Source organism: Plecotus auritus (genome assembly GCF_963455305.1).
Source record: "Plecotus auritus genome assembly, chromosome: 6".
In the NCBI taxonomy this organism is placed as follows: domain Eukaryota; kingdom Metazoa; phylum Chordata; class Mammalia; order Chiroptera; family Vespertilionidae; genus Plecotus; species Plecotus auritus.
In genome coordinates this window covers 161,418,168-161,438,977 of record NC_137773.1, presented here as the reverse complement: position 1 = coordinate 161,438,977, position 20,810 = coordinate 161,418,168, and the positions used below count along the sequence as shown (strand labels likewise).

At 42.3% G+C, this 20,810-nt stretch overlaps 1 protein-coding gene across 5 annotated transcripts in view; it reads right to left on the bottom strand.

Moving 5' to 3' along the window:
- LRRC3B (leucine rich repeat containing 3B) overlaps positions 1-20,810 on the bottom strand; it is a 91,970-nt gene that overhangs the window by 2,548 nt on the left and 68,612 nt on the right. Inside the window, exon 1 of one of the 5 annotated variants that reach the window (XM_080672208.1) lies at positions 1,288-5,340. The exons of the other annotated variants lie outside the window; for them this stretch is intronic. The gene's annotated coding sequence lies outside the window, so the exon portion shown is untranslated. Of the gene's footprint in view, positions 1-1,287; positions 5,341-20,810 lie in introns of those variants that run through there. 5 annotated transcript variants of the gene reach the window in all.

The following is a 20,810-nucleotide window of genomic DNA, read 5'->3' as shown; positions in this document are numbered from 1 at the left end:
CCTCTGCACTGTGTAGGGAATCCATGCCTGCCTTCAGAGGATTCTCTCACAAGATTGGAGAAACATTTATTTCTCTCACAGCAGTGAGCAACAAACGTCTTTCAGCATGAGCAACAAATAACTCTCTGCAAACTTATCTTTTCTAAACATCCCAGATGGATAAATACAGAGAGAAATGACTCCAAATGTTACCACACTCACAGAAGATTAATGTGAGATGAAAATATAATGAACTGGGTTGTTAATCATGGAAAACATGAGATTGGCCACAGCAGAATAGTGTGAATGTGCTTTTAGAATCCTAAGTCCCTTAAATGCCAGAGAATGCTAAAGAAGGACCCCTAGCCTTACTAAGCCATCCATCAATAGCTCACATCATTTACAGTAAAATTTTCTCTTCCTTTCATGTTTTCCTTCAGAATTGCATTGCATGGCATTTATAGTGTCTAGTAATTGTCTAAATGGGAGAGATAAAAAAAAATAAACAGGTATGAGGGGAGAACATAGACAGGAAAGAGGGCAGCAGAACAAGGCAAAGGATGCTGGGAGTGGTACATGAGGAGGACACAGAAGATGGGAGAAATGAATGTGATTAGAGAAAATAAAGGGTGTCCATGTGATCAAGCAATTTCCATCAAGTCTTGCTGAAAGGTGGGAAGCCTTCTCTGGAGGACACTCTACATCTCTTCTGAGACAAATTAAGACTCTGTCTGAAGAAAAGTGTTCTCCAATTTAGACTGCAAGCTTCATGAAGGCAGGGACTTGTTTTGTCTCATGTAGAAACAATAGTTAACAAAAAGTAGAAAGTACTCTGGGTTTGTATTCTAGCAATAGTCTTTATTAGTAGTGTGCTGCTGAGCAAGTTATTTAAACCTCACTTCCCTTATCTTCACATAAAGATTTAAAAAGCACCTAATTACAAGGTTGATTTGAGAATTATAAGAGATAATCCACAATGCCTAATAGGTAGTTAAGAGCTCAATACTTTTTAGCTATAGTTACTATTATTATCCTAGATATATTCCCAACTCCTAGCCTAGTGCTTGACATATAGTAAGGGCTAAATATCTATTGTATGAATGAACCAATGAAGTACTAAAGAATCTAACTGTGCTTTTTCTTCCCTATGGTAATTACTTTTATTATTTTTAGCATAAATATTGGCTCATGAAATGTCTGTTGGTTTTAGATCTCAACACAATGGTTTTGAAAAACATCCTGAGTGCAGGCTGCTAATTGATGAAAAGCAGAATAGAATTTTTTCTTAGTAGGCTCCTCTAGACTTACTCATGTTTCTCCAGAATAGTCAATCCAATGGTCATAGTCACAGATAAGAAATGGCTAGGGCATATCTTGAGTTCTCCACATCAGTGTGCAATCCCTCTTGAAATGGAACGCTTCATGCCCCACATGGTCCACCTATACACTGGATGGAATGCTTATTAGCAGTACAAATCCAGAGTGTCCCTTTCATTAAGAGGTTGGATTCAAACAAAGAATTTCACTTTTATCTCTATGATGTTTGATAAAAGGGGAATAAAAGTTTTGGAGATTGGATAGATTGCTGGGTTGCTATGATTCAGACTCTAGAGCTTCCACCCTCAGCCAGGACAAAGTGACGAGATGCAGGATATAGAGAGCTGAGCCCTTGGATGTCCAGGAGGCAGACAGCCAGGCCAACAATAGCGAGTCAAGATCATCTCCAGCAGGGAGGATGCAAGAGCTGCCTCTCTACTCTAGTATATTGAAATACTATTTCCCAAAGAGATTACCATCTTGCCATTGCCCTAAATTACTGGATAAGTCAACAGTGGCTCTTGGAACAGGAAGACATGGGGATATGTGCCTCAGAATAAGAGTGGCTATTCTTCTGATATCAGTATTGTGCAGCAGAGTACAGAGTTAAAGACAAGCCTGAAAACCTACAACTGATTTGGGTAACAATAGCAGCAGCAGCCTACTTACTGCCTGTCCTGATAAGGAACAAGACCCACCAAAGGGACAGACCAAATTCAACAGCATCTTTTCTATTTCCTAACTCCCTATGTGCAATTCTCAATTCATTGGACTACTTTATCCTTATCCCTTCACCCCCTTCCAATAGGTCTGGGGGAATCAGGAAGCTACTGTATTTCTGGATATGATGTCCAGGGATGAGATGTTCCCTGAAAGAGGGCCATGTTATCCCCGGCCCCAGGCCTTGCTCACATTTTCCTGTCACCCATGTTTCTGAGCTACAGGAATTAATGCCAGGATTGGATGTCAACCATCAAATACTGCTTCCAGAAGGAAAGAAAGTGCCCTTAGCAGACTCTCCCTGAGAAGACTGTTCTTTCAGTGGTTGATTAACAATCCTGTCTTGTTTCCTGTTTCTTTCTTCTCGTCATTAGGGGACACTCAAAGCTTCTAAACCCAAAACTTTCATAAGCTCTTCTGAGATAATAGAGCACAATTCAGAGAGAAATACCAGACACTCCAATTTCTTCCAATTACATCCCATGCAATTCTGCTACCAAACAGAATAAGTTGATTAAAAAGCAAAATTGAATCTTTTAATTCAGGACATACAATTCAAATTAACGAGAAAAAAAACTTTGTGACTGATCCAGCCAGGTGTGGCTCAGTGGTTGAGTGTCAACTCAGGAACCAGGAGGTCACCAGTTCAATTCTCAGTGGGGTACATGCCCTGGTTGCGGACTCGATCCCCAGTAACTTGGGGCAGCCGATCAATGATTCTCTCTCATCATTGATGTTTTTATCTCTCTCTCCCTCTCCCTTCCTCTCTGAAATCAATAAAAATATATTAAAAAAAACAAAAAATTAAAAACCTTATAAATGTAATAGTTAAAATTAAAATTTATGTATGGCAAAGAGTAAGACCATACACAAAGTGAAAGAACAGATGATGGAATAAAGGCTTTAACAAACAATACAAGAAGTTCTTACAAGGACATAAGAAGCGGATCCAATGGAAAGATGGACAGAAAAATGATGTATACAAATGACCAATAAATCATATGAAAAGATTCTTGATCTCACTGACAGTAAAATACAAGTTAACACACCTATCATTTTGATTTAAATTAGGAAACGTATTTAATGTCAATAAAAGTGTGAACAACACACCCTCAAACACTTGATGAGGGGATAAGTTGGGGACTCTTTCTGTATGAGCAATTTAAGAATATCCATCAAAGATTAAAATTCAAGAACAAGGTAGACTGACCGGTACCAATGTAAAATTCTCCAAAGATAACCACAAAAAGCTCCTTGAAAAAAGGGGTTTGTATAGTATAATCCTATTGGTGTAAAATTTTTAAAAAGAGGGGGTAAATATGCAACTGTAGAATTTATATGTTTACATATGCACAGACCATTTCTAAGTGGATGTAAAACAAGCTATTAATAATGGTTAATTTCGAAGAATGGCACTCAGGGACTGGCAGGGGGAAAGGAAGTGTCTTTATTTTATGCCCTCTGTATGGATTTTTGTTTTGTTTTGTTTTTTAATAGAAAAGAACTTTCCTCAATTTTTTTTAGTTCTAAGTATTTTTATTTTATTTTATTGTTTAAGGTATTACAAATAGTAGTACATATGTCTCTCTTTTTTTTTTTTTCTCCCATTGACCTCCCCCTGGCCTCCCCTACCCCCCAGCACTTGCCCTCGTCCCCCCACCCCCAGTGTCTTGCATCTACTGGTTGTGTTATGTTTTAACTTACAGTATAAAGATGTTTAGTTTGTTTTTGTTTTACAATAAAGATTTAATACAAAATAATGAGGGATTAGCTAGAAACCCAATTCAAATGTACAGCTCAGAAAGCAACTTTTAAAAATATTTATTATGTTTTTATTGATTGAGAGAGAAACATCAATTGGCTACCTCCTGCACACCCCTTACTGGGGATCGAGCCTGCAACCCAGGCATGTGTCCTGACTGGGAATCGAACCAGCAACCTTTTGGTGCATGGAATGATGCTCAACCAACTGAGCCACACAGGCTGGGCAGAAAGCAACTTTTGAGCACATAAAAGAGTTGGACAGTGGTAGCTAAGAGGGTCAGATAAATGTGAAGACAATGAATTTTTAAAAGCTGAACATGTTTCAACAAGAGAGACTGGATAGCCCTGGACTATATTTGGCTCAGTTGGATTGAAGGGTCCTGGGTTCAATTCCATTCAAGGACATGTATCTTGGTTGTAGGCTCAATCCCCGGCCCTGGTCGGGGCATATGCAGAGGCAACCAATGATGTGTCTCTCTTACATCGATGTTTCTCTCTCGGTCTCTCCTTCTCCCTTCCATTCTCTCTCTAAAAAAAAAGAAAAAAAAAAGAAAAAAAAATCAATGGGGAAATATCCTCTAGTGAGGATTAATGAGAGAGAGAGAGAGAGAGAGAGAGAGAGAGAGAGAGAGAGAGAAAGTGAATACACCAGTGGGCAATCATGAGGCCCTATATAAAAATAGAAGTCTAATTCACAACCTGTGGCAACCAGACCCAGAAATCAAACTACAACCTCTGCAGCAGCCAGCCCAGATCAACCAGGTCTTGGTCAATAACTGCCAGCTTCCCTAATTTCTGTCCCCATTTCCAGCTTCAAAATAACCAGGGAAACCTCCCCTAACCAATCACAGAGGATGCTCTCCTACTTAGTCTGCCACCACCTTCCCCAAACCCAGAGCCTCCATCAGAGCATAATCTGAGGCTTTTCACTTTTCCTCAACTTTCTTTCCCATGTTTGAGTCCCTGCCAAATGCAAGTGATTGTGTTCCTTGCTATAAAAAGCATGGAAAAAAATGGCTTTTGCTTGTTCTCATTTGGGTAGTGTTTATTTTCACAAACACTAAAGTTTGAGTGCGTGATATTTTTCAATGCAATATTTCCAAAATTAGCTTTATACTCTATAATAGATGTTATATACTTATTTTATAATATGTTCAGATTTTCTATAAACTAACTATGGATTGCATAAGCCATCAATGTATGTAATTCCTGACCAAAAATTTAGGGAGAGTTGAGACCTGAATAACTCAGGTAATTTTCTCTACTGCTGTATTGAGATCATGTTGGTAGATAAAACTCTTTAGTTCACATCTTTAGCCCTGCAGCCTGCCATGAATTTTAGTTCTACATTTCTATTCGCAACCACCTCTCACCAGAAGATTTCACCAAGGGTTCAAACTGGGCACACCTATAAGTAAAATCATTTTCAAGCATCATCCCCACCCAAATACATGCCTCCTCTGCTATACATCACCTGTTCTTTCCTCCTGATTTTTAAAGAGTTTTCATTTTTATTTGTCCTTCTATATCTCTCCTATGCTTTATATTTTCACTGCCTCTTTTCTGTTTAAACCTCCATCTTATTATTGCAAAAGAAAGCAAAAATGCCTCCTTTCTGGACTGCCTGTGTACAGTCTTGCCCTGCTCTCAGTCCCCTCTCATATCAGGTTAAAAAATACTCTAATCATGGATTCCCACTGGTCAGCAATGACCCCCTGTTGTCCATAAGAATCCTTCTATTCTTATCCTATCTCCCACACTTCCTTACCCAGACACAGACACCTGAGCTCAATAAACATAGATCAATGATGTGAAAGCTGAAGATGAATGGCACTTCTCAAAGACATCTGTTTATTTTTATTATCAGACTGTGAGATTTCAGAGGGTAAAGTCAGTGTCTCACCCATTTTTATATTCTCACATTGCCCACAGTAAGAATTTAATAAATATTTATTGAGGCCTGCTGGCGTGGTTCAGTGGTGGAGCATTTACCTATGAACCAGGAGATCGTGGTTTGATTCCCAGTCAGGGCACATGCCCCGGTTGTGGGCTTGACCCCCAGTGTGGGACATGCAGGAGGCAGCCGATCAATGATTCTCTCTCCTCATTGAGGTTTCTATCCCTCTCTCTTCCTCTCTGAAATCAATAAAAATATATTTTAAAAAGGAAATGAATTAAGACCCATTCTCATTTCATTATAAAACAGTTGCCATTCATTTGGCATTTATTGCATGCCAGGTATTAAGCGATGATCTAATTTAACAGGATGGTAAAATTGAAATTCTGACTTGGTTCCTGGTTAAGTGGATATAGAAATACAAAGTGAGGTGGCAAGTTGCCATGTGAAGGTTGACTGAGATGTGTATCGCATCTCCTTGCCCACTTTGAGGGTAAAAAACATCAAGAGTTACCTACCCTATCACCTCCCCAAGAAGAGGAGAGTTATTACATGACCCATGGAGCTGTGGGGCAGAATGTCCTAAAATAATAACCATGTTGATGCATTGTTTAGTGGTGGGATTGGGTGATATTTTGATGCTGAGGTGAGCCTTTACTCCCAGACTTTGCCAGACAAGGGATGGCATCCTATTTCCTCTGGGTCAGATATGGCCACATGTAGGATGAGATCCGCAATGGAGAGTCTCTTGTGTTCTGTCTCATTGTCCCTTCAGGTTCCATGGTAGGACAGAAGGACCCCAGCAACAAGAAAATGAAGGGTAGATGGTTAGATATTGGGTAAGGGGCCATCTGGAATATAACCACTACAAGGGTCAGGGGAGACCTATGGGTGAGAGTTGGGGTGGGGGGAGTGAATATAAAAGAACCCTGGGAGGGAAGCACCAGGTTCATCCTATTATACCTTCCAGTGAGTCTCTGAGCATAGCAGCTAAAACCCAGTTATGTCAATGGCCTGGGAGAGGGATGGGGTGGAAGAGCAGAGAGGAGAAATCAAGCCACTCGCCACATCCCTTTTCCCTTCCCCCTGAGTTTGGAACAAAGAGGAGGGGAAAATAGTTGAACATTAAAGAAATTCAGAGCACAGGTTAATCTCTTGAACTAGACTTTGAAATTATCATATTTAATTTGTACTTTGGTTTAAATTAATTGAGTTTATGACAAAGTAATGGTAGGACAATCTATTACCTAAGACTAAGCACAAGATTGTGGGACTGATGGACATTTTCACTCAGAGACTAAAGGAGGATGATCATTCACACAGAATAGAGATTGAAGAAATGGTTAGGCAAAAGGTGAAGTTGCATTTTATTCTGGATACACATATATCTCCTTACACAATTCTCACAACAGCCCCGGAAGAGTACAATTATGACCCTTGTGCAGATGAGCAAATCAAGGCATAGAGAGGTTATGCAATCTTCCCACTGTCTTAGCTGCTCAGTGACAGAAGCAAGATCTTAATTCAGTCCTTTGGCTTCCAAAGCTTGTGTGGTCAAAAATGTACCACGAAGCTCTTTACATCCCAACTACAGTGGTTTTCTTTCTCCTTCTCAACTGATTCTACTAAGATGAGGAACCAGGACCAGGATGCATTTTACATTGGGGGAATTACTGCATGCTGAAAAGAAAGATGGGCGGACAGGAGGAAGGAGGCAGAAAGGCTTTGGAATGCCTACATTAGATGCTGTGGGGCAAGTCTATGGATATGCTCTCCTTATCTCTCAACAGCCCTGTCGGATACCTATGGTGGACATCATGAGTCTTACTTTAGTACAGCAGGGGGACTCACTGAATGGGCACTGCTCAAAGTGACACAGCTGATGAGCAGAGGGACGAACCTGGATCCCTTAGTCCCACAGAATAGATCCTAATCAATGCTCATTGGTTTATGTAATTCTTATACTGGGCGCTTTTTGATATAGAGAGTCTGTAAATAGAAGTGCTGAGTTTCAAATGCCAAGCCAGCTCTCTGCTGACAGCTTCCTACAAAGTTTGGGAAAGTCAATAAAAGGAGAAAAAACTCCCTTTTCCTGTGAGAATCTCTTAGAAGCTATAGGGATATAAAACTTTGGTCAAACCAACATGAAATCTATATGTTCCAGATCTTAATTAGTTTCAGGTACTAGTTTTCCTCTTTTAAAACCTATCTCATAAAATAAAGCTGTAAGCAAACTCTCAGTGTATTGGGGGAGGAGGGGAGGAGCACTCTTATGAACAAGTTGCCTCTTTCCTACATGATCTCCAGGGTGGATTTTAAAGTTCTTCCTACCCAGGAGCACACTGGAAAAACAACCACCACCACCAACAACAAAAAAATCACTTTATTTTTTGGACCCACCATCTATCTCTCTGTGGGTATTAGACATAGAATAAAGATAAGACTATGTCTTTGCTAATATCTGTGTTTATTATTCAACATGCCCATGTTTATAGGAAGATTGAGTGGGAACCCATCCATCTCAGTTTCTTTCTGCTATTCTATTATTTCCCAGAAAATGCCTATGGTATTAAAAATAGTGTCAGCTCTGCAAACTCTTAACACAGAATCTACATAAATGTAGACTCCCAAAGACTTGCCAGGATCCATAGGCAACTAGAAAGCTACTTTTAGAAAGCACTAACTTATGTTGAATTCTGTTGCATTTCTGAGTAGAATGAGTGATTGTTACCACTTTTTAAAAAATTGATCCTGCTAAAATTCCCTGGGAATCTACTATGTGCAAAGCACTGGACCAAATGCTTTAATTTGAAGACAAGAGAAATTTTGCCCTAGAGTGTTCCCATGTCTGCTTTAGATGACTCAGTTTATAAGATTTGGGACTTTTGAGCTGATGATATTTAGATGAGATTTTGAATTTTGAGTTGTTGCTATAATGGGTTAAGACTTTTGAGGATGTTGGGATATGATGAATATATTTTCCATGGGGGATGGATGTGAATCTTTGGGGGCCAGAGAGTGGATTATAGGAGGCTGAAAAATGTCCACCAAAATATCTAGGTCTGAATCGCTGAACCCTTAAATGTTACATTTTATGGAAAAAGAGACTTTGCAGGTGTGACTATGGATTTTGAGATGAAGGGATTATCCTGGATTATCTGGGAGTGCCCTTATATGAAAGACAGTTAGGATAGTTGACACAGAAGAGAATGAGGCAAAATGACTATTGAAGAAAGGATTGCAGTGATGTGGACACAAGCCAAGAAATGCTGGCAGCCTCCAGAAGCTGGAAGCAGCAAGGAATAACTTCTCCCCTAGAGCCTCTGGAGGGATTGGTCCGGTGAAACTGACTTCAAACTTCTGGCCTTCAGAACTGTAAGACAATAGATGTGTGTTATTATAAGCTACAAAGTTTGTGTTAATTTGTTACAACAGCTCTAGAAAATGAACACAGTAGTAAGTGGGAAACAGAACTCAAAGTCAGTTCTTCTGACCCCCTATTATACTGGGTTAAGGACTTTTGCGGCAACTACATGCCTGGCTTAGCTCAAAGTCTCTTGGCAGCCAAAGGAAGACCAGAATATCAAGTTACAAAATGGTTATTATCTAATATAGTAAAAGATGATTAGTATTAGCAGAGAGAAACTTCAAATTTTCAGAAATTTTATAAGATCCTTTAAAAGGGCTACCATATATAATATAATGAATATTTTTAAGTTTTCACTGATGATGCATATATAGTCTTCTTTGGCTTTTGGCATAAGGTGAAATCACTGCTCTGTGAAAGACTTTCTAAGCCATAGAAAGCTAAATTATCATCTAAGGATGATGTATACTAGAGATGCATAATAAAAAAGGGATAAAATAGCCCTAGCCAGTTTGGCTCAACAGATAGAGTGTTGGCCTGTGGACTGAAGTGTTCCAGGTTCGATTTCGGTCAAAGGCACATGCCTGGATTTCGAGCTTGATCCCCAGGAGGCAGCTGGTCAATGATTCTCTCTCATCATTGATGTTTCTCTATCTCTCTCTCTCCCTTCCTATCTGAAATCAATAAAAAATATATTTAAAAAAAACAGGGATATAATAGAAAATGGGGTAGAACAGGATGGTTAGCATGTCCCTTCAGGATGGTTAGCATGTCTTTTATAATGTGTGTGTGTGGCAGGGAGTGGTTCATAGAATTTATTATACAAACCAAGTCACTCTGACAGTGAAAAGAAGTACTGGTAACAATTGTACTGGGGCAACAGGCTCAAACAGAAACTGATCCAGACAAAATGAGACACGTGGTCATCTTTTTTTTTTTTAATATATTTTATTGATATTTTACAGAGAGGAAGGGAGAGGGATAGAGAGCTAGAAACATTGATCAGCTGCCTCTTGCACACCTCCCACTGGGGATGTGCCCGCAACCAAGGTACATGCCCTTGACCGGAATCGAACCCGGGACCCTTCAGTCCGTAGGCCAATGCTCTATCCACTGAGCCAAACCGGTTTTGGCATCTTATTATACACAACATCCTTAAGAGTGAGGAGAGAGCCTTGTCAAATCTATAGTGTCCCTGACTAAGATAAAAACAGACTTTTGTTCAGGGCTCACGCTCTTCTTAGCCATCAACAAATTATCTTCTGTGGACTATTAACTTTTAATTTTACAAATAATATTATAAAACAAATACAATTTTTATAAATTAAAAAAAACTATGCAAAATATAAACATCTAACAAATCAAATATTTTATTCTTCCAGGCCTTATAAAATATGCATATACACATATCTACACTAATAGAAGAGAAAGATGCAAATTGACCGTACCTCCGCAACACCCAGCAGCCATGAGTATGCAAATTAACCCAACAAAGATGGTGGGTTACTTTGCATACACAGGCACAGAGTGGCCAGGCGGGACGGGACGCCTGCTATGAGGGGGAGGGCAGGGGGCGGAGGGAGCTACAGGAGCGGTGCTCTGCCGGGAGTGAGGACTTGCAGGCTCCCGGGCTGCTGGGAGCGAAGCCAGGGAAAGGAGGGCCTATTCTTGCATGAATCTTTGTGCAACGGGCCTCTAGTATTTTATATTTGCAATTTTAGCATAGGTAACTTTTCTTTTTCAAGATTCTAAATTGTCATAACATTTATCATTTTAATGCCTGCACATATTAGACCTATTTAAACATTATTCTTTTGTTAGATATTTTGGTCTTCTCCCATATTTTGCTAAAAATGTACCATAAATAATGTGCAATTGAAATGCATGTTTTGAGTCAATACAATTTCCCTGTCAGATTATTTCCTTAATATAAATTCCTAGAGGTGAAATTACTTGAGTCAAAGGATTCTCAGCTTCTCATCTGAATTCTGCTCATGGTCTACATCATTGAAAGGGCCATTACATAACATGATGGGCAGTGTCTTTAAAATAACAGAATTGGCCCAACTGCTGTGGCTCAGCAGTTGAGCATCCATAATCAAACCAAGAAGTCACTGGTTTGATTCCAGGTCAGGGCACATGCCTGGGTTGTGAGCTTGATCCCCAGTAGGGATGTGTAAGAGGCAGCCAATCAATGATTTCCTCTCATCATTGATATTTCTATCTCACTCTCCCTCTCCCTTCTTCTCTGAAATCAATAAAAATATATTTATAAAAATAAAATGACAGAGTTGGTTACAACTGTCCAGATTATACTGAATCTGTGTCCATAATGTCAGAACCAAACTATGGAGAGTTGTTCCGGGCAAAGTGGCAGTTCCAGGAGGCTGTCTCCTTCTCCTAGTTTTAGCCATTGTGGATCTCAGCCAGAATGTTATCTTACAGGACCACTGGCTCAGTCCATTTCCTCCTGATCAGAGCAGACCAGACCAGAGAAGCAAGCTACTATTTGTTGGTCAACATTTGTATTAAAAAACCAACAACTGTTGCCCTAGCCAGTTTGGCTCAGTGGATAGAGCATCGGCCTGCAGACTGAAGGGTCCCAGGTTCGATCCGGTCAAGGGCATGTACCTTGGTTGCAGGCACATCCCCGGTGGGGAGTGTGCAGGAGGCAGCTGATTGATGTTTCTCTCTCATCGATGTTTCTAACTCTCTATCTCTCTCCCTTCCTCCCTATAAAAAATCAATAAAATATATTAAAAAAAAAACAACAAAAAAACAACTGTTTATTTATAGCCCCTTTAACATTTTTTTCAATAGTCCTGTATATAATGCCCTGTATATATATTTTTTGTTTTTCATTCAAAATATAACTGTGCAAAGATATATGCATAAGATTGTTACTTCAGTGAGGCACTGTTTGTCAGAGAAAAAGCAAAATAAAAAAGAATTAAAAAATAAACTAGAATTATCCTAAAAATCCATCAGTCCATCGCAAAAAGATTAAAAATGGTACATCAATACAAAAGAAAGATGCAATCTATAAATCATAATTTTAAAAAATCTAAAATATATGTTAGGTGAAAAGTGTACATGTAAGATCATACTTATGTAAGACAAAACAGAATGATCTACACACACACACAAGCACACACATACACATAATTAAAAAGTTATGGAAGAACAGTAATAATGGATAATAGTCTTACCTCTTTGGGCTGGTTCTGGAGCTGATGGTATGAAGAACAATTTTTACTTTTTATCTTATATCCTTTTCTACTATTGCAACTTTTGGCCACGAGCATGATCATAATAATTAGGCAATAAAAAGTTCCAAGCCTAGGCCTCTCTAAGAGTCCATGCAGACTCTTGCTTTTGCTCTTGGAATTGCCCCCACCCCCATCCCCAGCTACCATGTGAAAAATCCCTGGCTAGCCTGATAGATGATGAGTGATCATATAAAGGAGAGGCCAGTTGTCCCAGCAAAGGTACTCCAACCTAGAGCCAGGCACACTCCAAACATGTGAGAAAGCTCAGCCTAGACCAGTGGTCGGCAAACTCATTAGTCAACAGAGCCAAATATCAACAGTACAACAATTGAAATTTCTTTTGAGAGCCCAATTTTTTAAACTTAAACTTCTTCTAATGCCACTTCTTCAAAATAGACTCACCCAGGCCATGGTATTTTGTGGAAGAGCCACACTCAAGGGGCCAAAAAGCCACATGTGGCTCGCGAGCCGCAGTTTGCAGACCACGGGCCTAGACCATCACAGCCAACTCTCTGACCTGCATCTGACCATAGACTCACGATTGAGCACAGCCAAGGACTAGAATAGAGAACTCATTTGCACTAGGATTATATTTCCTTCTAGAATTTCATAATTTTTCCTTTCCAGAACCCCTATCAAACCAAGTAGGATTACTACTCCTAAAATTTGTTAGCAGAAAACAAGTGGTGTATAAATCATCTCCAACCTTCATGCAATTTGCCTTTTGATTTCACATTTAGATTCTTCATTCTGTTAAGCACTTTTAAATTTCATCTTCTCCAATATTTTGATCATGTAAGATCAAAGTTTACCTCATTTATTTTATCCTTAAAGAAGAAAACAGAATGGAAAAACCAACCAATATCCATAGAACAATAAAGTCATATGAAGAACGCACCTGGGTACTATTGATTTAATTATATCAGAAGGATCATCAGACAGGCTGCCTTCTGCTTATCTAACTATGCTAATGGATGAATGAGGTAGCCCTTTTTAGATCAATGAATTGGATATAGTCTTGAAATATTCTTGTCTCTTCCTGTTCTCCACCTGTGCTCTCTACCTTCTCAGTTATACATAGGCTTCTCCCAAATATAAGAAATCTTCCCTTCATAGTGAAGAAAATCCACAAAACAAAAAAGGAAGTCAGAACTGAGATGTATGGTTTATCTTTTCCATACTGTGTAGTTCATTGAAGTTCCACAGGGAAATGGGCGGTTTGATTTACCTCTGGGAATTGCCCGGAAAAATTAACAGCTACCCAGGGACTTAGCTTGTGTCAACAACAACCCAAATACAACTTTCCAAACTCATTTAATTGTCTGCATGATGCAATAGGACTTCTCTTTCTCCTTGCTCAGACATGATACACAAGTTGATTTTATTTTTTTGATACGCCAGTTTACATAAATAAAACTAAATTGGTATTCTCCATCCTAGCATTTACTCTAGCTCAGTGAACCAACCATCCAGAAAGAGCAGTAAAAAGTAGGACTCGGTCCAGGCACAGCTAAGAAAGCCAAGCCGGGGCGGGGGGCGGGGGGGGGGGGGGGAGGGCAGAGAGAGAGAGAGAGAGAGAGAGAGAGCCATTTCCAGAAAAAGATAACATAACACTTCACCAATTCCTACTAAAGTCACAAATGGGAGGGCTGGACAGAACAGCAAAACATTTATGTGTGGGTGAGCCTGTGGAGAATCTGAATGTGTCAGCCGCGGGGATGCCCACAGCTACCTTGGGGCCAAAACCACAGTGGATGCTCAGGGCATGTTTGCTCAATGAAAGACTGGGTGGCTGAAAACACTGCAAAAGCTTCTCAGGAACCTAAGAGCCAGATGGGGTGGTGGCTGAAGTCCTGGGACTAAGTCAGCCTCCCCTCACCCGCTTCTGTATGGCAGTCCCCATGGAAATGGAGGAGTTCAGAGAGCCATTAACTGTGAGCTGCTTCTTGTGCAATCAGGTTCAGAATGAAAACAGAGAGCCTCTCACACTGGGGAAATGAAGAAGGCAGCATCTCATTCATGAAAACCAGCATCTAGCAAGATCACAAGGATGACGCCACCGCTGCCCACAAACCACCCAGGGATGGGCATGGTCACAGGAGGTCATGCTCTGAGATGGCTTGTTATTCAGAACATACAGTCAAAATATGTAGGTAAAGTGTTTATGGGGAGTCCTGGTGGTGTGGCTCAGTGGTTGAGTGTTGACTTGTGCACCAGGAGGTCACAGTTCGATTCCCCGTCACGGCACATGTCCTGTGATTCCCTATCAGGGCACATGCCCAGGTTTTGGGCTTGGTCCCCAGTGGAGGGCATGCAGGAGGCAGTGATTCTCTCTCATCATTGATGTTTCTATCTCTCTTTCCCTCTCCCTTCCTTTCTGAAATCAATAAAAAAAAATCAATATATATTTTTAAAAGTATTTATGGGGAGCAAACAGCAGAGAGAGTGAATCTGTAGTAAGTGGATTTTTCACTTTAAATTTGCCTGCACTGTGTCTCAGCTCTAGCAGGTGAGCCTGCATCAGCATCCCTGAGGGATGTGGAGCATCTGAGAGTCTACAAAGCCTCCCTATGCTAGAACCCCCTGGAGTGGAGGTGAAGCCATGACCTTGGTCACGTGAAATGCTGATTCTTCTATCTAGGTAGCAGATTGTTGTCTGTTTAGGGGAGCCAGGTAGGTCTGTCCCCACTGGCCAATAATTATATAGGACAGAGGCAGCCCTTGCCCTTTAATAGCCAGAACTAGGCGGAGTGACTGAAAAGGGTACTCCAGGCAGTAATTATGGGGGTGAGATGGAAATGGTCATTATTCTCTACTGGTGCTGGTGAATATTCCCTGACTAGGCTGGACTTTTGCCCCTGGCGCAAAGAAGCAGCAGTTCCATTCTTCCTGTGATCCCTTATCTGAAATGTGTGCCTGTTTTTGCAGGGAGCATTCTCTTATCTGCTTACCAGAGAAGGACAGATGCCTGACTGTCTGGGTATGAACATATTTGTAAAGGTTAATCCCTTTTCTATGAATCTATCACTGTAAAACTTGCATGTTTTGTCTCCCCAGGTGCACCTGGGGCATCTGAGCCTTTTCTGAGAGGACCAAGATGGAAGCTTCCATGAGCTGTCTTTATAGTGCCAACAAATGGACAGAAATCTCTCCAGAGGCCACTTGCGGAACGTCTCCTTGTTTGGTGGCACTGTCCAGTGGCTGCACGAAATAAAGCTGTGTGAGATGAAGGAGCCAGGGCTAATTCGTGATTATTCAAACTATGGATTATCTCAATCCCTGGATTCTCTCCTCCTCCTGGGTCACTTTCACTGCTTACTATCACCAGCATCAGAGGGAAGGCAGAGGAAACCAGGGGAGATGAAATTCAAATGAATCCACTGTGCTACTTGTTAGCAGCTCAGCTCCCAAATACACAAGGGGAGGCGGCTGCAGCTCTTCTGTGGGTTTCAATTCTTCATGCTATTCTTGTTCCCCCTGCTGCCTGCAACATCGAGTGGGCTGCATGGAAATGATCTGTGGGATGAAAGAAGAAAGGAGGGGGAAGTTTTCTCCAACAGTAGCTTCTTCAAAGAAAAGGAAAGGGAATTATATGCTCAGTGGCAGCATGCCACACAGATTAGTCCACATTTTATTAAACAAACTCATGTTTGGAAGCATCTTATCCCCTCAGAACTAGAGGAGCAGGGATGCTGAGACCATATTTAGAGCAATTATAATGCAGAGGATGTGCTGATTGTCATAGCAGCACACAAAAAAATGAGAAAGTATTCTTAAAATATTATGTCAAGGATAGCAAAAGCAGAAACAAGCAAAGGCTGTACCAAAACCTTAAAGGATAATGAAAAGAAAGAAAGATACAGTAAGATGTTTAAAGCCACTATCACCAACACAGGTAAGATGGCAGGGAGAGGATAAGAAAAATCTACGGCATAGGAAGGGGTTGGACTATGGTCACCAATGACCTGTCCTTCTCTGTGGTGGACACTGAGATATACCACCAAGATGCCCCTGCAATGAAGGGTTTATCCCAGCTGCAGGAAATGATGGTGGTAGGGAATTTTCAGCTATGAGACCCTTTAGGGATCGTCTCCATGGCCGAGAGTTACTTTGCCTTCCAGCCAAATGACTGACCAAGTCCAATGACTGACCTTTACGTAGAAAGATTAAGGCCTGGCCATTCTGGCCTAATTTGGGTCAGCTCTGAAAGGCCATTCTAGATCAGGGCTGCCTGTGGGGATGGCTGAGGCTACCGCTGGGTCTGCATCACAGCTTGACTTCTCCCTCTCTCTAATCTGTCCCATCCCATCCACAAATGTTGATCTCAAGGGCATTTCTCAATAAACCTCTTGCATGTGGACTCCCATTTCCAGACTCTTCTCCCTTAGAAGCTTGACATGCAGTGGTCACTACTTGTTCTTCATCCTGTCTGGGATGTATAGCTTATCACATTCTCTGAGCTGAAGATTCACGTTTGTGTATGCTTTGATATATACAAGAAGAGAAGCTATAAAACACATCAAAGAAGAAATGCAAGTTTGTGGGGGAGGGGGAGTGGGGAATGCAGGAGAGAAAAAGGCTTTCAATGAGCCAGATGGAAATGGAATAAAGAGATTTGGCTTCAAATTTAATATTAAAAGAAATGTTAAAGTAACCATAAGGATCATGGAGCACTCAAAGTCAGTCACAACTATATAAGTCAAGAAATGTTTATGGCACCCATATCAGGTGCCAAGCATTGGAAAGAGAACAGTGAAGGGGACAGCATGGTGTTTACCTGGGAAAGGTAAGGGGCATCGTCTGTGTGAATCCTCTACCACAGCTAAATCCATTAATGGGCAGGTAACCTTTTTTTTGGCTAAGCCTAAGAACATGATTTTCTATTGGGGGTGAGGGAACTGCTTGCAGTTCAATGAAGAGCATATCCTTGGGTGAGAACATTTGCCACCAGATAAAGATATCAATAGCAGAGAGACTGGACTAAAGTATTGATTGATCTGGACATACTCCCCCACTGAATGTCATTAGACACAGCCTTTAGACCCTACGTCTAAGAGCAGTAATGCAGAAAACAGCTCAATCAATGGAGATTCATGAAACCAAGAGCTTCCTGAGTTGTCTTACAGGCATTTTCCATTGATTGAACTGCCTAAGAAATTTAAGGTAGAATAATATGCAGCTATTTTTAGAAATAAAGCAATACACACACTTGTACACGAGCACTCACATACATACATAGATAAAGTCTACCACATCCTAATATTTTTTAAAGCCAGCTGTAGAATAGTGTGGTTAGTAGTATAATTTCATTTTAATCAGCAAATACATATATGGCATCAAGAACTACATCTGACAATTTCACAATTACTAAGTCATTTACTACACATAACCACCCTTCAAGAAATTTACAAATATAGTCCCCATTTTTTTCCAGGTGGAGAAATTGAAGCACAGGAAAGTTAATTTCCCAAGGTCAAAGAGTTAGCAAGTGGTTAAGTCAGGCTGGGAACTGTTCTCTCTCTCATCAGCACATTGAAGCTGGCCCTTGCAAGCAGGAAATATAGTGGCATCCCTTAACATCTGGATGATGTCTTAGGGTTTACCATGTGTTTTACAGAGGTGTCATTACAGTGCTTCATAAAATTTCAGTGCTCCTTCTGGGTAGTAGGATTGCCTTCCTGACTGGGGATCAAACCTGCAATCTGGGCATGTGCCTGACCAGGAATGGGGCTTATTTATTATTGCAGCACTATCAAGTCCATCATCACCATTACAGTTGCTTCACCTCCTTCCACAGATAAAGAAACGAAGGTTCAGAGAAGTTTAATGACTTGTCCATGGTCACATTAGTAAGATGAAAAGCCCTTTGACAAGCAGAAATTGAGAATCAAGATCATTTTAGAAAAGAAGAATAACTTGAGCAATGTCAAGAAGGCAAAAAAGTATATTTAAGCAAGTATTAGTGTGTGGGGGAATGTTGAAGTGCTGACCAGGGTAGAATCAGAGTGCTGACTACCATCATGAACTTATTAAATATGTTTATAGAAAGTTAGTAAGAGAACTGGAGCCAAGGACCAGAAATTGTCAGAGAGGAGATAGAAAAGTGTAAGCGCAGATGCAGCTTGTGCCATGGTCAAGGCCAAGTCGTCATCAAGATTTTCCCACCAATTTGCCCAATCCCTGATGCTCCACTGTCCTTTCACCACCATGCAGATGGAGATTCAGCTGATTCTCTGGGAACTAGCTAAACTGACCAGTCCATGCAATCTGCTTTTACCTTTGCGTCCTTGACCACTGCCTTCCCAGAGAGGGCTGGAACTTTCCCAACTTTATTTTTAGAGAGAGAGAGAGAGAGAGAGAGAGAGAGAGAGAGAGAGAGAGAGAGAGAGAAAGCTTCCAAGGGAATGTTCATCCAGCCATCCTGACTGAGTAACCAGCAAGCCATCTAACCTGGCTGATCCATGAGAACGAATGGGACAAATCCCCCAGCAGACAATTCAGCCAGAGCATCCTGAGACAGCATTGAGAGGAACAAGCCTGTAAGCTAAGGATCAGCCAATGTCAGATATCACCATGCTTATACTCAGAAGAGTCTGAAGAACTGGCCAATATCTGCCTGGCAAGTTGCTGGAAAGTGAGAATAGAGGTTTATTTACATGAAATTCTGCTGTAGGGAATTTAGGAAGACTGGGTGTCCCAGCTCTGCATAAATAAGCAGAGGAATACAAAATGGAAGTCTGGCCAGGTTGCTCCTGGAGCCAGAAGAACTGGTGACTGCTAGGCTGCAGAGTGGGGGAATCTGTCCTGCAGAGTGGGGGAATCTGTCCTGCAGAGTGGGGAATCTGTCCTGCAGAGTGGGGCAATCTGTCCTGCAGAGTGGGGCAATCTGTCCTGCAGAGTGGGCAATCTGTCCTGCAGAGTGGGCAATCTGTCCTGCAGAGTGGGGCAATCTGTCCTGCAGAGTGGGGAATCTGTCCTGCAGAGTGGGGCAATCTGTCCTGCAGAGTGGGCAATCTGTCCTGCAGAGTGGGCAATCTGTCCTGCAGAGTGGGGGAATCTGCCCTGCAGAGTGGGGAATCTGTCCTGCAGAGTGGGCAATCTGTCCTGCAGAGTGGGGAATCTGTCCTGCAGAGTGGGGAATCTGTCCTGCAGAGTGGGGCAATCTGTCCTGCAGAGTGGGGGAATCTGCCCTGCAGAGTGGGGCAATCTGTCCTGCAGAGTGGGGGAATCTGTCCTGCAGAGTGGGCAATCTGTCCTGCAGAGTGGGCAATCTGTCCTGCAGAGTGGGGAATCTGTCCTGCAGAGTGGGGAATCTGTCCTGCAGAGTGGGGAATCTGCCCTGCAGAGTGGGGAATCTGTCCTGCAGAGTGGGGAATCTGTCCTGCAGAGTGGGCAATCTGCCCTGCAGAGTGGGGAATCTGTCCTGCAGAGTGGGGCAATCTGTCCTGCAGAGTGGGGGAATCTGCCCTGCAGAGTGGGGCAATCTGTCCTGCAGAGTGGGGCAATCTGTCCTGCAGAGTGGGCAATCTGTCCTGCAGAGTGGGCAATCTGTCCTGCAGAGTGGGGGAATCTGCCCTGCAGAGTGGGGAATCTGTCCTGCAGAGTGGGCAATCTGTCCTGCAGAGTGGGGAATCTGTCCTGCAGAGTGGGGCAATCTGTCCTGCAGAGTGGGGGAATCTGCCCTGCAGAGTGGGGCAATCTGTCCTGCAGAGTGGGGGAATCTGTCCTGCAGAGTGGGCAATCTGTCCTGCAGAGTGGGCAATCTGTCCTGCAGAGTGGGGGAATCTGCCCTGCAGAGTGGGGGAATCTGTCCTGCAGAGTGGGGGAATCTGTCCTGCAGAGTGGGCAATCTGTCCTGCAGAGTGGGGGAATCTGCCCTGCAGAGTGGGGGAATCTGTCCTGCAGAGTGGGGGAATCTGTCCTGCAGAGTGGGCAATCTGCCCTGCAGAGTGGGGAATCTGTCCTGCAGAGTGGGGGAATCTGTCCTGCAGAGTGGGCAATCTGCCCTGCAGAGTGGGGAATCTGTCCTGCAGAGTGGGGCAATCTGTCCTGCAGAGTGGGGGAATCTGCACTGCAGAGTGGGGAATCTGTCCTGCAGAGTGGGGGAATCTGCCCTGCAGAGTGGGGGAATCTGCACTGCAGAGTGGGGAATCTGTCCTGCAGAGTGGGGGAATCTGTCCTGCAGAGTGGGGGAATCTGCCCTGCAGAGTGGGGGAATCTGTCCTGCAGAGTGGGGGAATCTGCCCTGCAGAGTGGGGCAATCTGTCCTGCAGAGTGGGGGAATCTGTCCTGCAGAGTGGGGGAATCTGTCCTGCAGAGTGGGGGAATCTGCCCTGCAGAGTGGGGCAATCTATCCTGCAGAGTGGGGGAATCTGTCCTGCAGAGTGGGGGAATCTGTCCTGCAGAGTGGGGGAATCTGCCCTGCAGAGTGGGGCAATCTATCCTGCAGAGTGGGGCAATCTATCCTGCAGAGTGGGGGAATCTGTCCTGCAGAGTG